The sequence below is a fragment of the Phyllostomus hastatus genome, unplaced genomic scaffold, assembly GCF_019186645.2.
Source record: "Phyllostomus hastatus isolate PE091 unplaced genomic scaffold, TTU_PhHast_1.1 phas_contig_150, whole genome shotgun sequence".
Lineage (NCBI taxonomy): Eukaryota > Metazoa > Chordata > Mammalia > Chiroptera > Phyllostomidae > Phyllostomus > Phyllostomus hastatus.
The window spans coordinates 23,340,545-23,365,826 of NW_025333611.1; the positions used below are offsets into that span (position 1 = coordinate 23,340,545).

The 25,282-nt window shown below is 43.8% G+C and overlaps 1 protein-coding gene across 3 annotated transcripts in view; it reads right to left on the bottom strand.

The window, feature by feature from the left end:
* Window positions 1-25,282, bottom strand: part of SH3RF2 (SH3 domain containing ring finger 2) — a 120,331-nt gene that overhangs the window by 73,925 nt on the left and 21,124 nt on the right. The window lies entirely within an intron of this gene.

Genomic DNA, 25,282 nt, shown 5'->3' on the forward strand with positions numbered 1-25,282 from the left:
AAATAGAAAGTGTTGTATGAGGGTGATGCAATGTAATTTGTCTTCAGCCTTCTCTAGAAACTGTAAACCTCACAAGTGTTGTCATCATTAGGAGAACAACTGACACACAGAAATCATTAATCAGAAACCAATCATTCATTTAAAAAAAATAGCTAAAAAAGCATCATTTGTCAAATCTGTTGTCCGTCTAAATAATTATTTCAGTCAAATACAAGTTTTTTCTAATAGAAACGGGTTTCTCCACACAGAAATGGCCTCACTCTGGTCTTTCTGAAGTCAGTGGAGCAAACTGAAAGTTCTAATAACTCAGGTTTAATAGAAAACCCATCAGTGTCACCTGAAATTGTTTTTGATTTTGTGCTTTTCTCAGCACTGGGGTGAAACAGTCCCTTCTCCTAGGGATAACCTTGCTATTTATACGGGGGTATAAGAAGGCATTAATTCAGTTCCTCAAAAACTCCTTGAGTCTGCAATGCTTATTTGAAAAAGAATTTCAAGCAGTTCGGGGTAGAGACAAGACCTGAACAGCATCATATTGCTGATGGATGGCAGAGCAGCGCTTTTCTGCGAGTGTCTGGGTACCATATGGAGAGCCCAAGAGGGCAGAAAACCACAGGAACACAGCTCATTTTCAGGAAACCGCGAGCAAAGATAGCATACTAGGAGGTTTATTTGGTACAGCATTGTGGGTAAATGGAATTGGCTGAATAAATTATGATGTACCCGTATAATGGCATACATACCCTGTGGTTATTAAAATTGATGATGTTGATCTATAATTAATAACATTGAGTTACTCATAATATACTTTTAAATAGAATGGGTTAAGACAGTTGTGTAGACTAGGCTTTCATTATAAATGCATATATATATGCATTTATATATATAATTATGCATTTATATTATATATATATATAATTATTTTTTTTTACTTGGGGAAAAATGCTAGATGGTTATTCACCAGTATTTTAAGAGTGGTTCTTACAAAGTGGCAAAATTTTTAATGTTAAAAAAGTTGTTTCCCTAAGTACTTAGCTGTGTTTTCTAACTTTTCTACAATGAAATGATTGTATTGCCTAATACAATTGGATATAAATAAATAAGTAAAACTCAGGGATAAGAAGGAGAAGGCATGGGGGAATTTAGGAAGAAAATAAGCCAAGCTAAGTAGGGTCAGCAAACCATGCAACCAATGGTCCTCACCTGAAAAATAAGCAGGTAGATAGATATGGGATGAGAGGGAAGATTTGTGGTGAATGATCTGAATCTGCCAAACTCCTAGGGTTGGCTCTAGCAGGGAATAATTGTCCCTCCATATTCCTTCTCCCTAATTTTCCATTGAAATAAATCACATTTTTTTTCTAGTTACATGACCACTTAGAACAGTAGTCACATTTTCCACCTTCCCTGGCAACTAAGTTCTGGCCAGTGGGGTCTATGTAACTTTTAGGGAATGTTTCTACTGAGAGAGACCAAGTTTCTTTTTCCTTTCCCCCATTCGGCTATGTGGAATACAGACACAATTGCTGGAGCACTAGCTGCCATCCTGTACAATGAGGTTAAAGGGTACACATAAATAGTAAAGGAAGTAGTCTAGATTGCTGAGTTGCTACTGAAGTCCTGAACTTCTTTACTTCCAGACTTTTTTCCTGAAAGCTAAATAAACTTCCATCTTGTTTAATGCACTGTTATTTTGGATTTGTAGAAGGAAAAGGAAAGAAAGGATTTTAAAATTAAGGGAAAAAATGAAAACCCTTTGGTTTTGCATAATAATAATATCAATAGCTCATATTTGTTACTTCCTATGTGCCAGGCACCCTGCTAAGCACTCTACAATATAGTTATTTCATTTTCATAACAAACTGTGATTAGAAAACTGAGTATCAGAGAGCTTAAGAAGCTGCCCAAATTCGTGAAGCTAGAAAGTGGTAGGCTTTGGAGTTGGGCTTAGGTCTGTCTACCCTCAAGTCAAGTTCTTAGCCAGTCAGCCAGTGTTTCTCGAAAGGAAGCCTGTGGTTCGCCTGTATGAGGATCCTGACAGGTATTAAAAATGCAGATTTCTGGGTCCCATCCCTGACCTGCCTGACCAGAATCTCTTCAAGTGCAATTCAAGCATCTGCACTTTTTAGCAAGCTCCCCCAGCATCCATGTCTGAGTTATACCTTATTCTAACTAAAATGGGAGCAATGAAGTTTTGATGTGGTTTCATAAATGGCTATGCAGTTTTTTCCCTTCTTTTCTGGAAGACAGCCCGTGCAAGTGGCTTACGTATTTTAATGACTACTGAGCATGTATATAAAACTAAAATTGCAGTAAATGCTTAAATCTCTTTGAAGACGCATTAACTTTGAAACCCTGAAATAGGACTAATGGTTTTGTTGACCATAAATGACCCCGGGGCACTGGTAGACTGCCCGGTGGGAGCTGGAGAGAACACATAACATCACAACACGTTGTTAAACCTACTTCGTCTCTAGTATTCTGGCACCAAGTGTCAACTGTGGCACTTTCTTCCCCTAGGACGTTAATTCATAACAGTTTCTTTTTGTTGGTAGTTGATACATTTAGCATGGGTTTAAACTTATGCATTATTTTTACTTCACATGCCCAGCAGCGGTCATACATTCCAAAGCGACTGGACCGCTTGAGTGTGTCAGAGCCACTGTTTCACGCAATACGTATATTCAGGCCCGTGCCGCTCGCAGTGTGACTCGCAGTGCTTCCTGCGGATGATCCTGACTGCTGGGGATTTATATGGACCACGGTGACATACAATAGAGAAATGCTTTTAAACTGATAGATGACTTTGCTGAACTATAAACAATGGGTCTCATTAAGCGCATTGACCCTGCCCCCCAGACTCTTCATGTTGTCTCTCTCTCCCCTCAGCAGAGGTAAGTACTGTGAAAGCTCATTGTAAATTCTATTTGCAACGTACAGACTCTTTTCACCTTCCTTCTTTTTATTCTGGGTGACCCCTCCCCTGGGGTTCTCGGTCCTACACTGATACCTACAGGGAACACTGGCTCCCACACCATCGGGAGGGAGGAAGGGAAGGGGGGGAGAGAGAGAAAGTCAGGGGAAGAGGATTCACGTTTATTATGGTCTGGAAGCCACAGAAAATTTTCATACATTATTGCACAACTGTACTTTCCATGTATCCTCTCATTCATGTGATCTCAAAACCCATCAAAGGAAGTGGTATCCCTCCGTTTTACCGATGAAGAAGCAGAAGTTCTGAGATGTTGGTGTTCCCACGCAAGGTCACACAGCTAGTGTATGGCCGCCCAGAGACTGACTCAGACTCATCTGACTTCAAAGCAGCCTCATTCTTTCATCCAGCTGAAGTCACCTATACACGTTTCTCCCGAGTAAAACTCACCTGGGGCCCTGTTGTATAATCAAGGCGGAATAGAGTGTGAGTGTAATGTGCTCCCGGCTGGCTGCATTAGCATGAATTATTGAACTCCAAAGCCCTCACATAAAAGTTAAGCACCTGAAGAGGCTCAGCTGGTTGATTCTACCTGGTCCTCGACTGTTGTCTCAAGGGAAAATGACACCAAGTGCCACATCAGCAATCACCGTTGTCTTGTTGGGAACAGTGTTCATCACCCATAATTGTTTTCCCAGGTGCAGGCAGGATGGGGCAGGGGGGAAAGTAGATGTGGAGGTCTCACAGCCAGGTCATTACCACACTCTCTTCCCTGGTGTTTCCCAAAGAGTGAGATAATCCAGTGGAAGCTGGGGTGTACCTGAAAAACTTTCCTTTTCTGAGTTATAAAAGGCTCAAGATTCCTACGCTCTTGTAATTTTCAGTAGTGTCTGAAAGCCACAAGGACCACGCTTCTAATGAAGGGATCACGCATAGAACCCAGAAGCAAGGGAGCAGGATACTAGCAGTAAGAATACATCGGAGTCAGTAAGGATGTAGGAAGCAAAGTTACGGCACGCACCCCTTCTCTGAGGACCTGTCTGCTCTCCTGACAGGCATGTCATTCACTCTGGTCACACCACACACTCAGGGCTACGTGGTCCAGCCTGGCCAGTTAGAGTGCCCAGATGCCCCTGGCACAATGCTTGGTACAGGTTAGGCATGTGCCCCACACAGGGCTGATTAGAATCTTCTTTGAAGTTTGATATATAGAAGCTAAAGACAGACTCTTATTTTTGGATCATGAGCCTTGAGTGGTAACCTGTGGACCATCAGTGGTGGTATTTCCTAACTGATAGAGACACCATCCTGAATAAAGCTGTAGAAGCCAGCAGAACCAGGGATATAGTGAGAAAAATAGATAACTGGATAGATGGAACCTTGACAATACAATTTGGACACCCAGATCCAGCTGTGCCTGAAGGATACTCAGTTAAATGAAATCATATCCTCAATTTAGTATTTATACTGAACTACTTGAAGTTTTTTGACACTTAAAACTGAACAAGTCCTGACTAATACATATTAAAAATCCAGAAATGACAAAACTGCATAACAATGGAATGTTCAAATAGCAGACTTCAGAAACAGCAGGTGGCCTAGCTGCCAATGAGTCCTGAGTTTATTTTCTATTTGAAAATCATAAAGAAGGCATGTGGAGTAATAGCAAGGTAACAGAAAAGGAGACCAAGTGGAGCAGAAACATCACAGTGATGCACACAAGGGGAAAAGTGAGCTGGAGGTGAGAACTCCACCTGCTACTATGTGACTGGCTCTTCATCATGCACCGGCGACACTTCCCACTCATTTAGAAAGGAGTTGGCCTAGTTCTCTCTACTCCTGGCATCAGGTGGGGCCAAAACCAACATGCTGAGCTAACTGCTTACTTCCCTGAGCTGGTCATGAGATCACCCATTGCTGCAGAATGGAGCCAAGAAAAAAGTGTCTTGGCCTTTGGCTCAAGTTATCATTCACCAGGCTATAAATTTTCTGCTGGAGAATTTAGGACTTATGTCTGAAGCACCACTATGTCTCCATCTCTGAACCCTGAACATAAACAAGTGTTTAATAAATGCTTGATGGCTGAATGAGTTTGGGAATTAATCAAGACACATCCAGGAATGCATGCAAGGATGCATGCAAGGTTAATATATATGACTGATAATGATGATTTGAAATCAGATCTTTTGGCATAAGCTGGAAAATAAAGAAAGAGAGTTTGTCATATTTTCCAAATTGCCCTGCATTTTCATCATTTGGTGCTACCCACGCTCTAAAGTGTTCAATAGTCAAATAAGCTCAGGAAACACTGAGTTAAAGTCAGGCAGGTCTCTTTGCTGACTGGCTTCTCAGAAGGTTTGCTCTGCTGATGGGATTTTGTATTTGCATCTGGACCACTTCGCAGGATTAGCAGAAATGGCGTTGGGAATGCTGGCTAAGGTAAATGTGACTTCCCCAGAATTTCACTCCGCCTGTGAGACAAAAGGGCAATTAACCGGATCCTAACTTCCTAGTCTCTGTCTAGCCAGTGGAGCAACCCTGCCTCCCTCCCTCTCTGGCAACCCTTTTGGCAGCTTCTTGGGGGCAGCGGAGTGTGTATTAGAAAGTGCTGGCTGGCCCTTGTGCATGTTCCCCCTTCTCTGCTGAGGAAGGAGAACTCCCAGCAGCCATTCAATGGGGTCAGGTCTGGCTGCCCTTGACAGAGCCCGGACCTTCTGCTTCCTGGGGGCTTGAGATCACCAGAAGGCACACGTGACTGTGGTCTTCCTAAGTGTAAATCCCTGAATGTGGGCATTCAAATTGGAGGACAGGCTTATGAGGTACTCTGTGTGAGTTTTGTGAGTTTCTCTTCTTTCATAGAGAATTTTCCTTGTTCAGGGTGGGTACTAGGGCACAACAGAACACAGATGTTAGAGTCAAAGTGGAGGTGGGTTTTCATTCTGCCTTTTGTAACTTGGGCCAAATCACTTCCTGATTCTTAGTTTGGATCACTCACAGATTGGGGCTTATACTAATACTCCTTTGTGCAGTAAACTCAGCAAGTCTGAGTTATACAACTGTGCATGGTTCAGTGAAAATTTTGGCCCTTGACCTGGGAAATAACCTGAGCTTTTTTTAAAAAAAAATTTATGTATTTATTTTTAGAGAGAGGGGAAGGGAGGGAGAAAGAGAGGGAGGGAAACATCAATGCGTGGTTGCCTCTCCACACCCCCTACTGGGGACCTGGCCCGCAACCCAGGCATGTGTCCTGACTGGGAGTCCAACTGCAACCCTTTGGTTTGCAGCCCGCACTCAATCCACTGAGACTTCGATGACCTGGGGCCTTGGGACACACCACAGAGTCTAAAATAATAATGTGATTTATGGGCATTGACTTGGGTCATATAGCAGAATCTTGACTTCTGGGGGGGTGCAGGCTGGAGGCTAAGGTCCACCATGTGGGGGGGCAGTCAGTCATGTTTACCTGACCAAAACCCAATAAAAGTCCCGGGATGTCCAGTCTCTGGTGAGCTTCCTCGGTTGGCAGTATTTTGTGTGTGTTGTCACGCACTGCTGCTGGGAGAAATAAGCGCTCTCTGCACAGCTCCTCTGGAGAGGACAACTGATAGCTTGGCCTGGTCTTTCCTGGACTCTGCCCTGTGCAGTATTCCCCATTTCTGACGTTAATCTGTGTTCGTTCACTGTAATCCATTGTAACCACAAGTACAACAGCTTTGCTGGGTTCTGTGAGCCCTTCTAGTGAATCGTTGAATCCCAGGAGGGCCTGGGGGACCTCTGGACACACTTCCTTGGGGGTTTGCTGAGATGACTAATGTGATGAATTACATGAAGTACTTAGTAGAGTGCTTAGCAAATAATGAGTATCCAACAAACAAGGATTCTTAGAGATTTTGCCCAAGGGAAGACAGGAGAAGAATGAACTTGAGGTTACACCTTCTGGCCTGACTTTTCCAACCCTACTTGTTCCTCATTCTTCAAGAATTTTTTGAGTGGCAACTATGCCAACCATTGTGTAGTTGGAGAAAGGGAGCTCAAACTTATAAATCAATAGATAAATATGTAATTACCAGTTGGAGTGAGTTTTATAGAGGAAAAGAATAGGGAGGTAAGAGATACTGAGAGTTGGGAAAGCAATGGATATAAGGGAGATTCTTATTATTGACCCTACATCTGTGTCTAAAACTCTAATCTGTAATTTTTGTCATGTGTTTCTGTCTTTATTGTCTCACACCTCCCTCCCTCAAGTCCCAAGTAGGGAGCGGGGTCCTCACGGCTCTCCGTTTTCCTTCTTTACTTGTTTCTTGCTATGATGAGTTGGTGGCATGGCATTCTTTTCTCCTCCTTTTTTAAAAAAATATGTTTTACTGATTATGCTATTACAGCTGTCCCATTTCCCCCCCTTTCATTCCCCTCCACCCTGTACATCTCCTCCCACCTACATTCCCCGCCTTTAGTTCACGTCCATGTGTCATACATATAAGTTCTTTGGCTTCTACTTTTTCTATACTATTCTTACCCTCCCCCTGTCTATTTTCTACCTACCATCTATGCTACTTATTCTCTGTACGTTTTCCCCCTCTCCTCCTCCCACTCCCCTGTTGCTAACCCTCCATGTGATCTCCATTTCTGTGGTTCTGTTCCTGTTCTAGTTGTTTGCTTAGTTTGCTTTTGTTTTTGTTTTAGGTGTGGTTGTTAATAATTGTGATTTTGCCGTCATTTTACTGGACACATTTTTTTAATCTTTTTCTTAGATGAGTCCCTTTAACATTTCATATAATAAGGGCTTGGTGATGATGAACTCCTTTAACTTGACCTTATCTGAGAAGCACTTTATCTGCCCTTCCATTCTAAATGAAAGCTTTGCTGGATAGAACAATCTTGGATGTAGGTCCTTGCCTTTCATGACTTGGAATACTTCTTTCAAGCCCCTTCTTGCCTGTAAGGTCTCTTTTGAGAAATCAGCTGACAGTCTTATGGGCACTCCTTCATAGGTAACTGTCTCCTTTTCTCTTGCTGCTTCTAGGATTTTCTCCTTCATTTTAATCTTGGGTAATGGAATTCTGATGTGCTTTGGTATGTTCCTCCTTGGGTCCAGCTTCTTTAGGACTCTCTGAGCTTCCTGGACTTCCTGGAAGTCTATTTCCTTTGCCAGAATGGGGAAGTTCTCCTTTATTATTTGTTCAAATAACTTTTCCACTTGTTGCTCTTCCTCTTCTCTTTCTGGTACCCCTATAATTCGGATGTTGGAACATTTAAAGATGTCCTGGAGGTTCCTAAGCCTCTGCTCATATTTTTGAATTCTTGTTTCTTCATTTTTTTCTGATTGGATGTTTCTTTCTTCCTTCTGGTCCACACCATTAATTTGAGTCCCAGTTTCCTTCCCATCACGATTGATTCCCTGTGCATTTTCCTTCATTTCACTTAGTGTAGCCTTCATTTGTTCACCTAATTTGCGACCAAATTCAACGAATTCTGTGAGCATCCTGATTACCAGTGTTTTGAACTGTGCATCTGATAGTTGGCTATCTTTTCATTGCTTAGTTGTATTTTTTCTAGAGGTTTGATCTGTTCTTTCATTTTGACCTTTTTTTTTTTTTGTCTCTGTGTGCCTGTTACATATGAGGGATGGAGCCTTAGGTGTTCACCAGGGTGGGGCAACCCGCACTGCTGGGTTGTGACGCTGAATCTGGGGAGGGGTCTGAGAGGGATCAATGGCACTTGCTCTGCTCTCTGCTGGATTTCAGTCCCCTCCGCCACTTCCCACAAGCAAACTGGGCCCTCTGGTGCTCATTCCCGGGTGGGTGGGTTTGTGTACATTCAAGAACCCTGTGGGTCTCTCCAACGAACTCTCCTGTGAGGCTGGGAGTTCCTGCTCCCGCTTTGTTTCAATTGGTTTATCTGCATGCAAATGTGGGACCGCCCAGTCCACCACTGCCTTGCTGGCTAGTTGCAGCCTTGAGTGCCCCGCTCCACAATCTGTGCTTTGCTGAGTTCATCCTCCACCACCTTGCTGCGAGTCCTCTAGGCCCAGCTGCCCGACTCCGCCCCTCCTACAGGTCTGGATAAATGTGTCTTCTTTAACTCTTTAGTTGTTGGACTTCCATACAGTTCGATTTTCTGTCAGTTCTGTTTGGTTTTTTTTTTTCATTGTTGTTGTTCTTCTTTTGGTTGTGCGAGGAGGCACAGTGTGTCTACCTACGCCTCCATCTTGGCTGGAAGTCCCCCCTCCCTCTCTTAATAAAATATCAATTAAGTACTTTTTTCCCTTAGACCCATGATATGCCAGACTTCTTTCCCTTGGTTCTTCCTGTCTCCCATCTAGGATCTTATAGCAGGAAAAAGGTGAAGGGAGCAGGAGTTTACACCGGTGGGCAGAGAAAAAAACAACTCACAATTGTCAGACCCTTTAGCATGCTTTCATTTTTCCCTCCAAACCTCTCTCTGAGATTGCTTTGGGGTGAGCCATTCCCCCATTGTAGCAGGTAATCCCAGACATGTTCATCGCCATATCCCTGACTCCTAACATAAGCTGGCTCTTCATAAATAGCTTGGGATTGCTTTTGAAATGGGCTGGGTGCCAGGCCCCAGCCACATTCAGTGGGGCAAGCACTGACTTATCAGGGAACCAAAGCACTTCTGTTGCCATCTTGCGCCAGGAGGGCACAGGGCATGGATGGGGAAGGGCCAGAGGTGCGTGGTGGCCTGGAGGACGTGGCGGGGTGTGGGGAGGGCTGTCTCACTCATCCTGGGAGGCGATTCTGCTCCCTTCTGGCATTTCCAGAGGGAGCTTTCCTAAAGGTGCGGCTTCTGGTGACCCAGTCTCTTCCATATGGTCTGGGAAATTGAGCCAAATCCACTGTGCAGAGGGAGGAAAGATGAGTCACATGACCCACCCCCTACCTCCTCCTCTGGCTTAGGCGAGTAAAGCTTTGGTTCCACGGTCACTGGCTTTCTCCCCTGAGTTGTTTCTCTCTTCCACCTCCACGTGACAGTTTCTGGAGCTAAAGGAGGAATGACTAGGGACAACATGACCCAGGCAAGCAGCAGAATGTTTCTGGTAATGCGGCGATCTGGTCTGGGGGCTGCAGTTGGCCCCAGATGGGATACTCAGCTAGAACCTTGTGTCCTTGAGTGAGGCACTGAACCTCCCTGGGCCTCAGTTTACTCAACTGCAAAGAGAAGAGGTGATTTTTTTTTTAGCATTCCTTCCAACTCTAAAGATAACAGGATGTTAAGGTGAATGAATGATCAGTACTCCAGGAGTATCTTTACTGCAGAAACAAAGGTGATGGATTTGAAATGGAACCAAAGTGGTAAAATGTAGATAACTGTGGAGATTTGAGTCATGGGAAGAAGGCAATTAATTGGACTGTTCTGCCTACTTTTGTGCACGTGGTGGTCATCCTCAGAATTGCTGGTGAGGTGCAGGGGCCACCAGCAGGCCAACAACCTGCAGCAGGAAGGAATGAAAGTGACTGAATGCTCCCAGGACCCTGGGAAAAATGACTTCGAAGAAGAGAGCTAAAGTGCTAGGCTTGTCCTCTGTTGTCAAGAAAGCTACATCTTGCCTTGGCTGGTGTAGCTCAGTGAATTGAGTGCTGGCCTGCGAACCAAAGGGTCGCCAGTTTGATTCCCAGTCAGGGCACATGCCTGGATTGCAGGCCAGGTCCCCATTAGGGGGTGTGGGGAGGCAACCACATATTAATGTTTGTCTCCCTCTCTTTCTTCTTCCCTCTCTCTCTCTAAAAAGAAATAAAAATAAAATCTTTTTTTTAAAGCTACATCTTGATTTCAAATGGATTACTTCTTAATTTGCCTTAGTCCTTTAAGACTTGTGTGTGTGTGGGCATGCATGTTCCCACTATTTACACTTGAATGCAGTGATACCATAGGAAAAAGCCTACCTGACCCTTGTGGAAAGCAGCAAACCTGGGAAGTTAGAACTCTTTCCTCTCAGTTCAGCTGTCCTCAAAGCCAAGATGTTCACCCCAGGACCTTCTACAAATTGCAATTTATCAAATCAAAATTCTGAGCATTCTTCTCAATGACAGTAAATGGAATCAATATAACCTTGGAGAAAAAGACCTTACCTGCCCAGAGAGCTGGACCCCCTGTTAGGAGTGAGCGACTGTGTATCAGAAAGATGCTAAAGACACATATGTCATCTGTCCCATAGGGTCATATCTTTCAAGTAGAAAGCCTGCATCTAGGGAAACCCTCTGAAAGTCCCTGAGAAATGGAAAACGTCTCCTATGATGAAGCTATAGAAGGGTTGCAGCAGTTATTTGCAATCATTTTCCACTCTGAGACAGAGCCAACAGCCCTCCTAGGAATATGAGATATCACAGAATATGTGAACAGTTCTTTTTTCTCATAAGTTCACATCCAAATAGAAGCCAATATCCTTCACTTTGCCTCTATGTCTTCATCTTTGTCTTCAGAAAGCCTTTACTATCCCCCAAGGCTGAGCTGGATCTCGTCCTTGTGAGCCATCGGACCCCACACTTCCTCTATCACAGGACTCATCTCCTTGTATTGTAATTGCTGGTTTAGTGGTCTGCCTGCCCGTCAGATCTGAGTCCTGCACGATCTATGTGATTGTTCATCTTTATATTCCTAGCACCCGGCAAAGTGATGCCACCCATGCATTCATTCAACAAACATGTACCAATGCCTACAGTAAGACAGACAGACAGACACTATGTCTGCCTTATTAGGACTTACAATATAGCTGCACCTGGTGAACACTCAAAACAAATTTGTTGAATGAATGAACAAATGAACGAATATTAAATCTCACCATGCCACTTAAACCCAGTTTCATCTTTGATATTTTGCCATTTCTGCTCCTGACATGAGATTCCAACGTGCCCAACTAGTTATTTTTTCCAGGGTTGGGGAGTATGCAGGGATGCTAACCACAGGTACCAACAGTATTTTTCTAGACCATCCTTTAAAAAAACAGACCCCACTATTTAAAATGTGCTTTGAGCTAGGTCCATATCCCAGTGTTTCCAAAGGTACCTGCCAGGAGACGCCTACTGTTGCCGACTTTTTCTCTCCCACATGTCTTCCTCATCAAGTGTATAATCCCTACCGCAGGCAGCCATGCTGAGTGACAGAAAATGCCAGCTGGTAGCTCCAGGAAAGGGAGCAGAAGGGAGCAAGGAGATATCTTTTTCCGCCTATTCAGAACATTGAAATCCAATTTATCGCTGGCCACGCGAGCCAAAGCAGCAGCCCTCAGCAGCTGTTGATCTGCGAGGCTCCAGTCTCATGTCCATGACCTGGGTGTCACACTCCTCAGGCACGTCTGGGAATGTCTGCCTGAAGGAGTGGTCCTCCTGTTCTCCCTCCTCAAGGCTGGCCTTGGCGGGCCTGTTTCAGATGGCCAGGAAAAGTGATAGAGCCACTCTTTCAAAAAACCATTTTTTGTTGTGGGTGGACATTCCTTGGCAGCTTCTGCCCCGGGGTGCTCCTCCTCCAATCACTCAGGGGTGTGCTGGTAAACCCGCTGGGGGTGGGCACTCTGATTTGTGCCAGTTGCCATGTTTATAAATACTACTTTGACTGAATCTGGAGTTGGGAGGGCATAAGACACGTGTGATACTGCCTTTCATGCGTCAGCAGCAGCCTGATCCAACACCACTGGATAGCTTGCTGTCTAACTCACCTCTTGCTCCAGAGGTGAAAGACTGCTCTACACTAGCACTTTTGTCTCTACAACTGGGATTTGAGCATAGGGTTGGTAAAAATCCTTTTGCATCTCTTATGTCACTCAGCTCTGCCCACAACACTGCATGGTAAGAATTGTGATGTCTGTGTGGTAGGGGAAGAAACTGAGGCACAGGAAGCTGTGACTTGCCTCAGCTCACGTGACTGGGGTTGACTGGGTTCTTTACCTCTCCACTCCTGACTCTGGCCATTCTCCTCACACACTGCCCACTGCAGCCATACCGAACATCATTCAGTACTACCAAAGGCTCAAACACACGCACTCCTCAAGGTCTTCCCAGGATCCTCTTTCTGAATTCCACCCTCCCCATCTCCTGCCCAACTGCTATGTGTCTTTTAGGCCTCAGCTTAATATTATGTCCCTGAGTGTCCACACCAAGGTCAGGGATCCCTCCCGTGCACTCTTCGGATGCTCTCTCGCAGCCCCATGATGGTTATTTGTCAAATGGAGTTGAAGTGGCTTGTTCATTGACCTGCCTTCTCTACCAGACTGTAAACTTGGCAAGGGCAGAAACTTGTATCCAGCTTACCACAGAGCCTAGTGCCAGACACAGTGTCTAAGTATTTTTAGAATGAATGAATTCCCGATGGATGGCCTCTAGCCTCACATTCACCAAATGCTTTTTTTTTTTTTTTTTAAATACTATCTCCTATGAGGACCTGAAAGAGTCCATTCCCTCGTAGACTGGTTGAGGTTTTCTCAGGAACCTGGGGAGGCTCCTGCTACAAGTCTCAGCCAGGCAGACTACTCCCTTGTCAGCAGCAGCTGCTTGCTTCCACTCTTACCATGGCCCCTCTGGGCTTTGCAAAGTGTCAGAAGCAAGCTGAGAAACCTGTTTGGTGTGCTATGAAATGTGCTCATTATACACATGCCAAGACAAAGACACAGGAAAAGGGCTCCATCCAGAAGCACCTGAATCTTTGGGAAAGGAGAATGTTTAGGGATATTCTGGAACTAGCATGTCCTATAATAATTGCAAAACTAAGCCTTATGGATTAGCCTTGATTCCCTCAATTTCCCTCTGAGGAGGCAGAAAGGATCAGGGCTGCTTATGTGCCAGGGATCTGCTGACCTTTTGGCACCGCAGACTCTCATACATACCTGAGGCATTTATTATAAACATCTAATCATCTTCTGTAAGCACAGGCGGCTGCCACAGAAAGCAGGCAGGAGTAGAGTCTGGCACATGCTAGCTACTTCCTTTATTTTACTTGAGCCTGCCTAGTAATACAAACCTCAGGGTGTTCATCTTTGCTCTGGAGTGTATATGAGAAAAATTCAACCTACCAATCATCAGAGGATCCGCTTTGCCTCCAGAAACACTCAGTTCAATAGAACTGCGTGATGATGAAATGTGCTATTCCATGTTATCTAATACAACAGCCACTAGCCATGTGGTTACTGAGCCTTTGTCATGTGGCTAGGGCAACTGAGGAACCGTATTTTAACTTTCATTTACTTTTAATTAATTTAAATTTGAAGTTAAATAGCCACATGTAGCTTGTAGCTACTATATTGGAGAGCAGAGCTCTAGATCTAATTATTAGGCACAGGAGTTACAAAGGACTTGCCCTGGCTGGCATGGCTCAGTGGATTGAATGCTGGCCTGCGAACCAAAGGTGACCGGTTCGATTCCTAGTCAGGGCACATGCCTGGGTTGCCGGCCAGGTCCCCAGTAGGGGGCACACAAGAGGCAACCACACATTGATGCTTCTCTCCCTCTCTTTCTCCCTCCCTTCCCCTCTGTCTAAAAATAAATAAATAAACAAACAAAGGACTGAAGAATACAATAAACGAAACCACAGGGATATAATAAAAAAATTCAGAGAATGGGAAACTATAAGACAAGTATAATAGCAAGGAAGAAAAGAAAAGGAAGTGTGTATATGTTTGAAATCTAGAGATTAAAAGAGAAGAGACATATCAACCAAATGCAATGTGTGGAACTTGGTGGAGCTTGATTAAAGAAAATTATTAAAAAATGATGAAACCATTGGGGAGATTTGAACATTGACTGGATATTTGATGATATCAAGGAGTTTTTAGATGTGATAATGGTATTGAGGCTATGTTAAAAAATATGTAGTCCTTTTAAAGGTAACTGTGGAATTGTTTACAGAGGAAAGAGGTTGATGTAGGCCTTTTCTCAGCCTCCCCTAGTAGGGGGGAGAGTGAGTGGGCTGTAGGAGGAAGAAGAGTGGCCTTGGGTTGGTAACTGTGGAATCCAAGTGATCAGTACATAGAGGTCATCATTAGTATATCATCTGTTTTTACACTTAGAGATTTAGACAATAAAACGTTTTAAAAATCATCAGAGAGATGCCAATGTTGGTGAGAGATGAGCGAACAGGCACTTTTCTTCCTAAATGTCAGGAGCTTAAGATTTCATGTTGGGAAGGCAAGTTGGGTACCTTGATCAGGATTTAAACTATGTTTTCCTTTTGACCCAGGGGTCCTGGTTTTAGGAATTTCTCCTTCAGATATATGCAGAAATCTATGTAAAAGATTCTGAAGTGCAGGGTTGTTTCTAATAGTGAAGAAATGGAAATAGCCTACATGTCCTTCGGTCATGGATTGGTTGGATAGATGGTAGTACACAACCACTGGGGAATGATAAGCAGATTTAAAGAGAATGAGATAGATCAATGCGAACTGCCATCAGAAAGATGTCCATGATATATTCTTAGGTTAAAAAAAAAGCAAGTTTCCAAAAGTATGTGTAGTAGGACCCACTAAAAGCTACATATAGGTATACATACACAATTTGGTATACAAGCACAGATAAAGCTGGGAAAAAACATATCAAATTGATCTGGGGAGGGGAGGAACTTATACATCTGCTAAAATGAATTTGAGTTGCTGTGTGAGCTGTTTATATATAAATATATGAATCTCTCTTTAAAAATTAGAACTCTCATCTCCTGGACAAAGCTAGGAGGGTAATGCTTTTCAACATCATGTCACCAGAGAAGTGATTCTCAAATTTTAGGGTACATCAGATTTTTGGGGGGCAGGGGAGTCACAGGTTTTTGACTTCCAGAATTTATTATTCAGTTTTTGCAAACGGTTCAATAATTTGCAGTTCTAACCAGTTTGCAGTGACACTGGTACTACTGGTTTGGGGACCATACTTTGGGAACTATTTTCTAGGGCAAAAGCTGAAGTTTTGTGTTGTATATCTTGGCAGTCCCACTAGGGCCAGGGCTTTATCCGTTCTCTCAACTAAAGGTGGGAGGATTCGGACAGTGATTCTAGGCCCTGAGCTTTCTACAGGAGGCCGTTTCGGGTGAGACATTCGTGCTTCCGGCAGTCTGAGCACAGGAAAGCGAGAACCAAATCTTGGTGCCTCTCTCCAGGTGGCCCCCATCTGGCTCTGGCCAGTATCCTGGGAGCCGGAGCCACTCCTCACACACAGCAGGAGGCAAATGAACAACAAAACAAAACATTTCAGTCTATCTTTAAAACCTGGCAGGAAGCTGCCCTATAATTATACTAAGTGAACTAGTTATAACTTCTCTTGTATTGATGTAGGATTATTGAGAGATTGCTCACACAGTTCTGTGGAATTCATTAATGGACGTAGAGATTTCTTTTTTAAAGCACCTCTCTCTTCTAACCACCTCTGGCCTCCTCAGTATTATACATAACAAAACCACAAAAGAAAGTGAGGTGAGCCCCGAATTAATGTTCTTGATCTGAACATGACTGCTACTTTAGACACACAGATTTCCCGGCCCAGTTTTCTAACGTCTCATTTTTTGTGAACTCTTAGGGGAGAAAGCAATAGAGCATGGAGGGAAATATAAAACCTCACTTGTGGACATACCTTTTGCTCAGATTTAGTTTATTCTCTCTCCAGTAGTGTTCTGTGAATGCACCCAGCCAAAGGTGTGTAGAAGGAAACAGGCCAGGCTAGTGGATCTTGGTGGCCCACTTTTGGATCCCTGGGTTTGGGAGACAAGACATGCATTCTTGGCTTCAAAGGTACAATGGGTTTATACCACTTTGACTTGCTTTGATTGAGGAAATCAGGAAATATAATTCCGGGAATAAGAATTCTTGCAGACAATGGGAATCCTAGTTTCTTGGGAGCAGAAAGTAAATCTTTGATGAATATCATCTTTGTAGCCCCACATTCCTGAGCACATAATTAGAGTTCAATAAACTCAACAAATGCTCGAGAATGACAGAATGTTACTATGGAAAGAACAAGGGCTTTAGAGTCAGAACAATCTGCTTTCAAATCCCAACTGTATCTCCCTTTCTGACACTGATCTGTAAAACAGGAGTCAATCCCTCAGGGAAACTGACTGAATGACTGTTTGTGCTGACACTGTTCCAGACACGGGATAGACCAGCAAACAGGGCGGTCAGAATTTCTGTCCTCAAGGTGTATGTCACATCACAGCCTATCTCAGGCTGCTCCTCAGGAAGGCCATACAGAGGACAAGGGTCAGAGTGCCTAATCTATCCCACCTCCAACACGATCTAGCTGTGACATCTCAGCAAGTGAATGGTGGTAGGACCAACCATGTTAAAATGCTGTCAAGACTTCCAGAACACATCCATCCTTGCCTTCATGTATGCATTCAATAGGCATTTCTTGGGGAAGATGGCTTACACACAGAGACACTCCTACAGCTGAGCTGATGTGGTCCCATTTCAGGGCTTGGTAAGCAGAGGCTGGATTCTGCCTCCAGTATACCTCTTTGGCTGGATACCTTGTGGAAACACATGTAAAGCCCCGACGGCAGTACTTGGCATATAGTAAGTACTCAATAAGTGCTGGCTTTTATTGTTGCAGGTGTGTGATAAGAATTTAATGCAAGTAAGGCATCAATGGTATACAGCTGATATTCAATAAGTATTAGTTTCCATTCTCTTAGTATGTGAAAAAATAGTAAATGTACACGTCACAATAAAGTATAGGTGATGAGCAGCTATTAGCTCCATTGCCTTTTCTTTTGTTATAGAATGTTCAGGAGATAGTTTGGCCTAAGAAGTAGAGCCCTGGGCTAACAATCAGAAGATTTGGGTCACCCATTGCTTGCCTCTAATTGCCCAGGTGACCTTCACCAAGACTCAGTTTTCTCATCTGCCGATGACGTGAGAGTGTGAGTTGGCCCAGGTCATGTGTTGGTATTATGACATAAATGCATTTCACTGTAGCAAGTTCTTCCTTTGCCTAGTGTGTCTGCAGATACACACAAGTATGAGACCACCTCAGGAAAGTGGTGAGTGGGTGAAGGAGTCTTAGGGAGACAATTGTTCCAACAAGCTTGATTATAAAGCACTGATGGAGATGACAGGACTTGCCCAACTTCACACGGTGACTAGGTCACTCTAGAGGGTTTCAAATGACCTTGAACTTAGAGTACCATGGAGAAAACTGCCTAGAGAGCTTGGCTGTCAGCTAGATGGTTTAGGCATGTGAGAGTCTGTTTCACATTTCAGGCTTGGGTGGGCTGACTGGGTGACAGAGGCTCAACCACTTCTGGTTAATTTAGTCTAAGCTTCTATCCAACTCAGATATTCTGTAAGTCAGTGACTAATATCTTCCACTTCTCATTGACTTTTCCAGTTAGAACAAGACCATTCAAATTCCCAGTCAGGCCCATGACTGAGGCATTCTTTCTCTCCATTTGGGGAGTGAAACTATTGCAGAATGGTTTCTATGCAGTTGGTGATTTTAGCCTGTAGGCGAGTGCATTTCAGAAAGTCTGTTTTTGTTTTCTCTTCTTGAGTCCATTAGTTTATAACATAATATAAGTCACCACCTTTTGAGGGTGTGCTGTGGTTTAAGAACTGGACTAAAAGTGCATGTAGGTGCAATATCTCATTCAATCCTTACAACTAGCCTATGAAGCAGGGATTACTTTATTTTACAGGCAAAGAAATTTGAAGTGCAGAGAAGATAAGTAACCTACCTGAGAACACACTGTAGGTAAGTGGTAGAGTCTGAGGATAAAGTCTGGCTCTTTTCTCTGCAGCACCCTGCACTTACTAATGATGCCTCTCTATGATGCATTATGTGGTTAGCTTCTCTGCCGTAGTTGCTCAATATTCCAGGCCAATTAATGTTTTACAAATATTTGCTAAAAATCCACCACATGCAAAGGAAGATTCTTTATTGACATGTGTGTGAACTGTCACTATCTTATTCGAGCTGCACAGTTATGTATCTGCATATACTCTTCCCTGCAGACTTTGAACTTTTTGGAAGTCAACGCCACTCATTCTTTATTGAATGCCTACTATAAGTTACACTTAACGGGCCAGTTACCACTATGTCCTCATGCAGTATCTCATCTAAGACTCACAACAGCCCAGGAAGTAGGTCCTCTTGTCATCCCCATCTTCAGATAGGAATGTGAGGTACAGAGCAGAGATTTTTCGACAGCCCTATGCCTCCCAAATGGCACGGCCAGGTGTGAGAACACAGTGTCTTCTGTTTTCTTTGACTCTCCACTCAGGGTCCATTCCCCTGCATAAAGTCTAACCTCAATACAAGCTTATTGCTTGGCTGCACTCCAGCAGGGCTGACTCTGAACTGTAGGATCAATGGTTTTACTCATTTCTCCCTCTGGGAAGGCAAGAACCAGTGGGGGCATTGTCAAGTCAAACAGTGTGGGCAGCTGGGGTGGGCCCAGGGACTAGCCAACCTTCCTGGCCTGAACAGTGCAAGAGGGACCCAACTTCTAAACCCTTCCTTTCCTCCACGCTTCTGTGAGTCATCTCGTGTCTGCATGAGGAGGCTTCCCACGGTGTCTGCAGCTGCCCTGTTCAGACACCAGGAGGGGAGTGAGGGATGTGCCATGTTCAGTCATCCCTCTTAGAACCAGTGTCGGAAAGTGCTCATTTTTCAGGACTGGGGCTGAGCAGCACTTTCGGCGCCATCTTGTGAAAGTGGCTATTGGGAAACTGAGCTCCAGTGTCAGTTGGGAAGGAATGAGTGTCCAGGAATAGAACAGGACATTGCAAATGAGCCGTGAAAAACAAGCCCAGGCCTTGGCCCAGCCGCTTGGGCCCAGATGCACCCCTGCAGACATTTGGCAGAACATGGGTGTAGGACGCCGCCTGGCTGAGCTGGGTGCTCCAAGGTCCTGGTTGCAGCTTGGCTGCAGAATTTAGCTCTAGGTTCTGAAAAACTCAGGTGGGACAGAAAAGGGTTCAGAAAATGAGACTCATCTATGGTTCCCCTGGCTTCAGTTCAAGATCAGGTTTTTCTAATTGGCTGCTTCCTGCTGAAATCAATCCAATATATTGCAGACCTACAGGTTTCCTTATGGAATGCCAACAATATTAGGGACAAATTTGCATTCTTTTGGAAACTGTTTTCTCTCATTTCTCTTCTCTTCTCTCCTCTTCTCTTCTCTTCTCTCGACTTTTTTCTTCTTTTTTTTATCCTCACCCAAAGTTATGTTTATTGATTTTGAGAGAGAGAGAGAGCAAAATATCAGTTGGTTGCCTCCTATAAGCACCCCAACTGAGGACTGAACCCACAACCTTTTGGTTTATGGGATGACACTCCAACCAACTGAGCCAGGGGCTCAGGGGCTTCATTATTTTTTTTCTTTTTGGAGAAAAAATGGAGAAAAATTGTATTTTTCTTCATTACCACTTACCCTTTATACCCTCTTCCATCTCCCCCCCCCCCGCCTTCTCCCCACTTGCAACCACCACACTGTTGTCTGTTCTTTTATTCTCCTTTTCTCTGCCCTTCTCTGCTTTCTTAAAATACAGCATCGTAGTTATAAACTTGGGCTATGGAATCTGATACAAATGAGCATGAATTCTGGTTTTACTTTTTCACTATGTGAACTTGAGAAATTTACGTAAGTTCTCTGAATCCTAGTTTTCTCTTTTCTAAAGTGGGAATAATAGTAACAACTACCACTCAGGGTTTGGAAAAGATTAAATGATAAAACATGTATAAAGATAACTGGCATATCACCCTGCATATACTACGTGGTTAATTAATATTATATATACATAGGTACATTTTCCTTCTCTCCTTATTTTTCTTTCCTTCTTGCTCTTTTCCTTTTCTTCCCTTCCCTATCCATCTGTGGCAGACAGACTCTAAGGTGAGTCCAGTGATTCCCCACCTGAACAAAGGTATTCACACCTTTGCGTAATCCCCTCCCATCCAGTGAAGGCAGGACCTGGACTTGTTTGTGACCAAAAGAACATGGCAAAGGGGATGAGATGTCATTATGGTGACTACTTTCCGTTATGCAAGACTTTGTCTTGCTAGAGATTCTCTCACTTGCTGGCTTTGTAGTAGTGAGTTACTATGTGAGGAGGCCCATGTGACAAGGAGCCAATGGCCATCTCTAGGAGCTGAAGGCGACTTTTAGCTAACAGCCAGCAAGAAACCTGAGCCCTCAGTCTTATAGGTACAGAAATGCATTCTGACAACCACCTCAGGGAACCTGGAAGTGGAGGGACCCTTCCTCAGCCGAACCTCCAGATGAGAACCCAGCCCTGGCCGAGCCCTTGAGTGTAGGGCAGCCAGCTGGTTGTGCACACCTGTGCGTGGACTGCTGGCTCGCTGAAATGGTGAGATAAGTCTGTGTTGCTTTATGATTCTGAATTTGTGGGAATTTGTTTCACAGTGTAGAAGATGAATACACCTTCTTTTTTCAATGGTTTCCACCTTTCACTGCTCATGATTTTCATAACTGCTTTGTATATGTCTCAAGTAAAAAATGCAGTAGAACCCATCCCTATTTCCCTTGCTGAAATATTTAGAAGACAATTTTGTGTTGAGGTCAAAAACAAACAAACAAGACCTGACTGGTATGGCTCAATGGGTTGGTCGTCATCCCTCAAACCAAAAGGTCACTGGTTTGATTCCTGGTCAGGGCCCATGCCTGGGTTGCAGGCCAGGTCCTCAGATGTGTGTATGTGAGAGGCAATTAATCAGTGTTTCTCTCCCTTTCTTTCCCCTTCCCTTTCTCTCTCTAAAAATAAATGCATAAAATCTTTAAACAAACCACAACAAAAAAAAAAACAAAGAACAAAATGAGTTGGGTTGACTGGGCTCAAGTATCCTTGCAGAAAGACCTAGGAGACTACAGTTATTTTTATGGCAGAATAAAAGCAGCATGCCTTCCCTCCTACAGGGGTCTATAGAGATTTCAGCAACTTTTCATCCTTCTTAAAAAGATGAGTCTATTTTTGGACATCTCAAAAACTACCATGTATGTGACAAATAATTTGGAAGAGTGAAAGAGACTCAAAAGACTTATTTTGAGGAGAAGCTCAATTGCTCTCAGATCCATTGTCTTTCTTGGATGGTGTGGAAGATACTGTGGAAAATCCCCGGGTCCTAAATGACTGTATCACTTTTTTGCTTGGAGCTCTTCCACAGTGTCCCTATTGCCCACAGATAAAGTCCTGACTCCTAACATGGCTTAAAGGCCACTGCCAGCTTCTTCAGCTTCACTGTTCCCCTTCCTTCCTCTGAAGTTCCAAGTTTTCTCTTGTTTCAGAACCTTTGTACATGCTGTCCCTCTGCTCTGAACTTTCTTTGTCATACTCTTTAACTAGTGAACTAACCCATCTCTCAAGTCCGAGTTGAGATGGCATTCACACCAGAAAGCCTTTCTTGACTCCTAAACATGTCAGGTATTCTCTCCAGGGGACCCTTTACATCTCAGATCACAGCTCTGATTACAATGCATTTTAATTACCTGTCTCACTCCACCAGACCATGAGTTCCTTAAGGTCAGGGTTCCTTAAGGGCAAAGTCTCACCCCCATGGAGCTCAAACTAAGGTTAGGGTAATAAGTACATTGCCAGCCCCAGCTCCACTTTGGCTCCAGTTACCCTTAAAATCCCTCTACCAACTAGGCCAAGTGACTTTCCATGATGCCATGTAGCCTCTGTATCTTTTGCAACAGCGCAAAAGATATAGAAGCAATTGCAGAGCAGAGGCCTGCCTCTGGGGTGATGAGGACCAGAAGATACTTGGGCTTCCTGGGGCATTCAGCCCTTGAGGCAGTGTTTACGTTGGCGAAGGACTTCACATTGCGCCCATTGCCCCTCCTATGGTCCCCAGCCAATCACCACCAATTACCATGTGAATGGCACCTTGGAGCCTGATCTATAGGGAGCAGGTCAACATTGTAGATGAGGAGTGTTGGTAGTGGTGGTGTGGGCCACACTCTTCTATGCCTTTGCTTCTGCACTCACTCCCTAGGAGACGGCAAACCAATTTTTCCTGAAGAGGAGAAATGGAGCCTTTACCATTCTGATGGGATGTTGAAATATTCTCTGTCCTCTCCACTCACTATAATTAAAAGCATAACATTTCTTTTCCCTTCTCTCTCTCTCTCTCTTCCCCTCCCTCTCCCACTCTTTTCCTCTCTCTTCCTCTGTTGATATTACTAGATTTATTTGTTTATTTTCCAGATGAACTGACATAAGATGAGTTAAATAACATGCTGAAGGTTATCAGACAATGAGTTGTATAGTAAGGACTCTAAATCTATCCAGTTCTAAATCCCAAGAAGTATATTCTTGGAAGCAAGAAAGCTTTTCACACACCAGCTTTTCTACTTCTAGCTGGGTCACCTCGGCTCCGTCTCCTCGTTAAAGTGGGGGTAATAATAACACCAACCTCACACAGTTGTTGTGGGACTCAATGTGATAGCCCATATACAATGCTCAGAGCTTGGTAAATGCTCAAAATTGTGAGCCATTATCATTATCATTATTATTACTTCTTGATTGTTCCAAACCTCATACTTTGTCTTATGTCTTAACCTTGAGGATTGATCAAAGTTTGGCCATCCCAGAAGTGATAGCCTCATTTATCAACACTCTGCAAGAGTCAGCTAGGACTACACAATTTTCTTCTTCTTCACCCTAACACCTAGCACATGGCTGGCCACAGAAGGCATCTGAGTCAACCCCTGTAGTGTGCCAGAATGATCTAGCTTCATTCATTCTTATCTTGGCCTAGATGCTTTGTATTTCTGCTTGGCCTCCCCAATCCCAGAAAACAGTATAGTACTGAGGAATAAACACATGCTTTGGAGACATTTGCCAGCTAGGAGATTTTGGAAAAATAGGCTACCTGTTGTAAGCTCTTGCACCATCACTGTGAAGGTGAAATAGCACAGGTGAGGAGCCCTGTACATGGCAGCCCCTTCTTCTCTTTCCCCAATTAGCTCCTATAACTAAAACGGTCACTTTCCAATGCCTGGACTTGGAGAGAAGGAGAGAGGCAGACCATTTACTGGCTTGTTGTTTCACTTATTTACAAACCAATAAAGCCTGCTTATCAGCTTTAAGTGAGTAGGAAAATTTCCAAGCCCAAGGGCTTAGTTTGTACATAAAAGAAATAGGGCTTCTTGCAGAGTTCTCAAGTTCAGACACAGCCATGCAGGTAATAGTCATAGGTTATTTTGGGCTGGACTTCCAAGCTCTTACAAGAGATTGGAGCCCTGATCAAGGAGAACCAGCCCAATGCAATAGAAATTTCAAGATTAGAGACTAAGTTTGGAAGTCCTTAGAACCAAAAGTTCCCATTAATATTCCTTATGACTCAAAAATGACTCAAAGCTTTATAAAGAGATTGCTTTCTTCCCCCCTCCCTTCTTTTCAAATGCTCTGAGAATAATGTGGAGATCAAACTGAGAATAATGGGGAGATCAAATCACATGTTCGCTAATTATCAGAATGTCTCCTGATATACACCAAGTCTTTATAGTTCACTTCCTTCTTTAAAAGAATTCTCCAAGCTCTGAACTCATGTAGTTTCTAGAGGGGTGGGAAAACTGAAAGAATATATTTTTCATACTGACTATCTCTTCAGCGTACTAGGATAATATGGGGCCCAGGCAAAACCCAATAGGAAGGAAATCAGATATAGCATAGTAGTCAAGGGTTCTGGCTTGCGTTCAGATTATATCAAATTCTAGCTGCAGCCCTTTCTGGCATGGAAATCTGGGCAAGCAAGCCACTTGAGTTCCTGAGTCTTGGTTTCCAGTGTTTAAAACGGGATGATGATGGTAAATCTGCTGAAGGTTTTTGTGTGGATTAAGTAAGTTGGTGCAGATAAAGCCAATGTGAGTGAGGGCTTGGTCATAATTAGCCATTATTATTATTAGGCAATATGAGTAGATTTCTTTTGCACCTGAATTTCTTCTTCCTTGGTCAAGTAGAGAATTTTCAGATTAAGGAAATGGGGAGGGAATAATGTGGAGTTGTGGAGGAATGTGCTCACGATCTGCAGTGCTCCTGTATGATCCTGGGCATCTGAAATCCTGGGGACACACACCCAAGGTAGAGTGACCACTCCATCCCACTTTACCTGGCATTCTTTGCCAACTCATGACTTGGATCCCCCTTTACTCTAACCTGCTTTGCCCTCTTCCCTCTGTAGCTACATAAACCAGGTAGAGAACCAGGGGGTGTTGGCCTCTATCCCCTACCTCTTTCCCATCACCAGCCGGTGACAAAGGGAAACCTGGAGTCCACCTGCTCTAACATGCCCACAGTAGGCATCTTTTGTTTCTCCCCTCTCTCCTTTCATTCCTTGCCCTCTACTTCCCACCAACGCCCTTTTCCTTGAATTCCCATTGCACTGTCAGCCCTACACT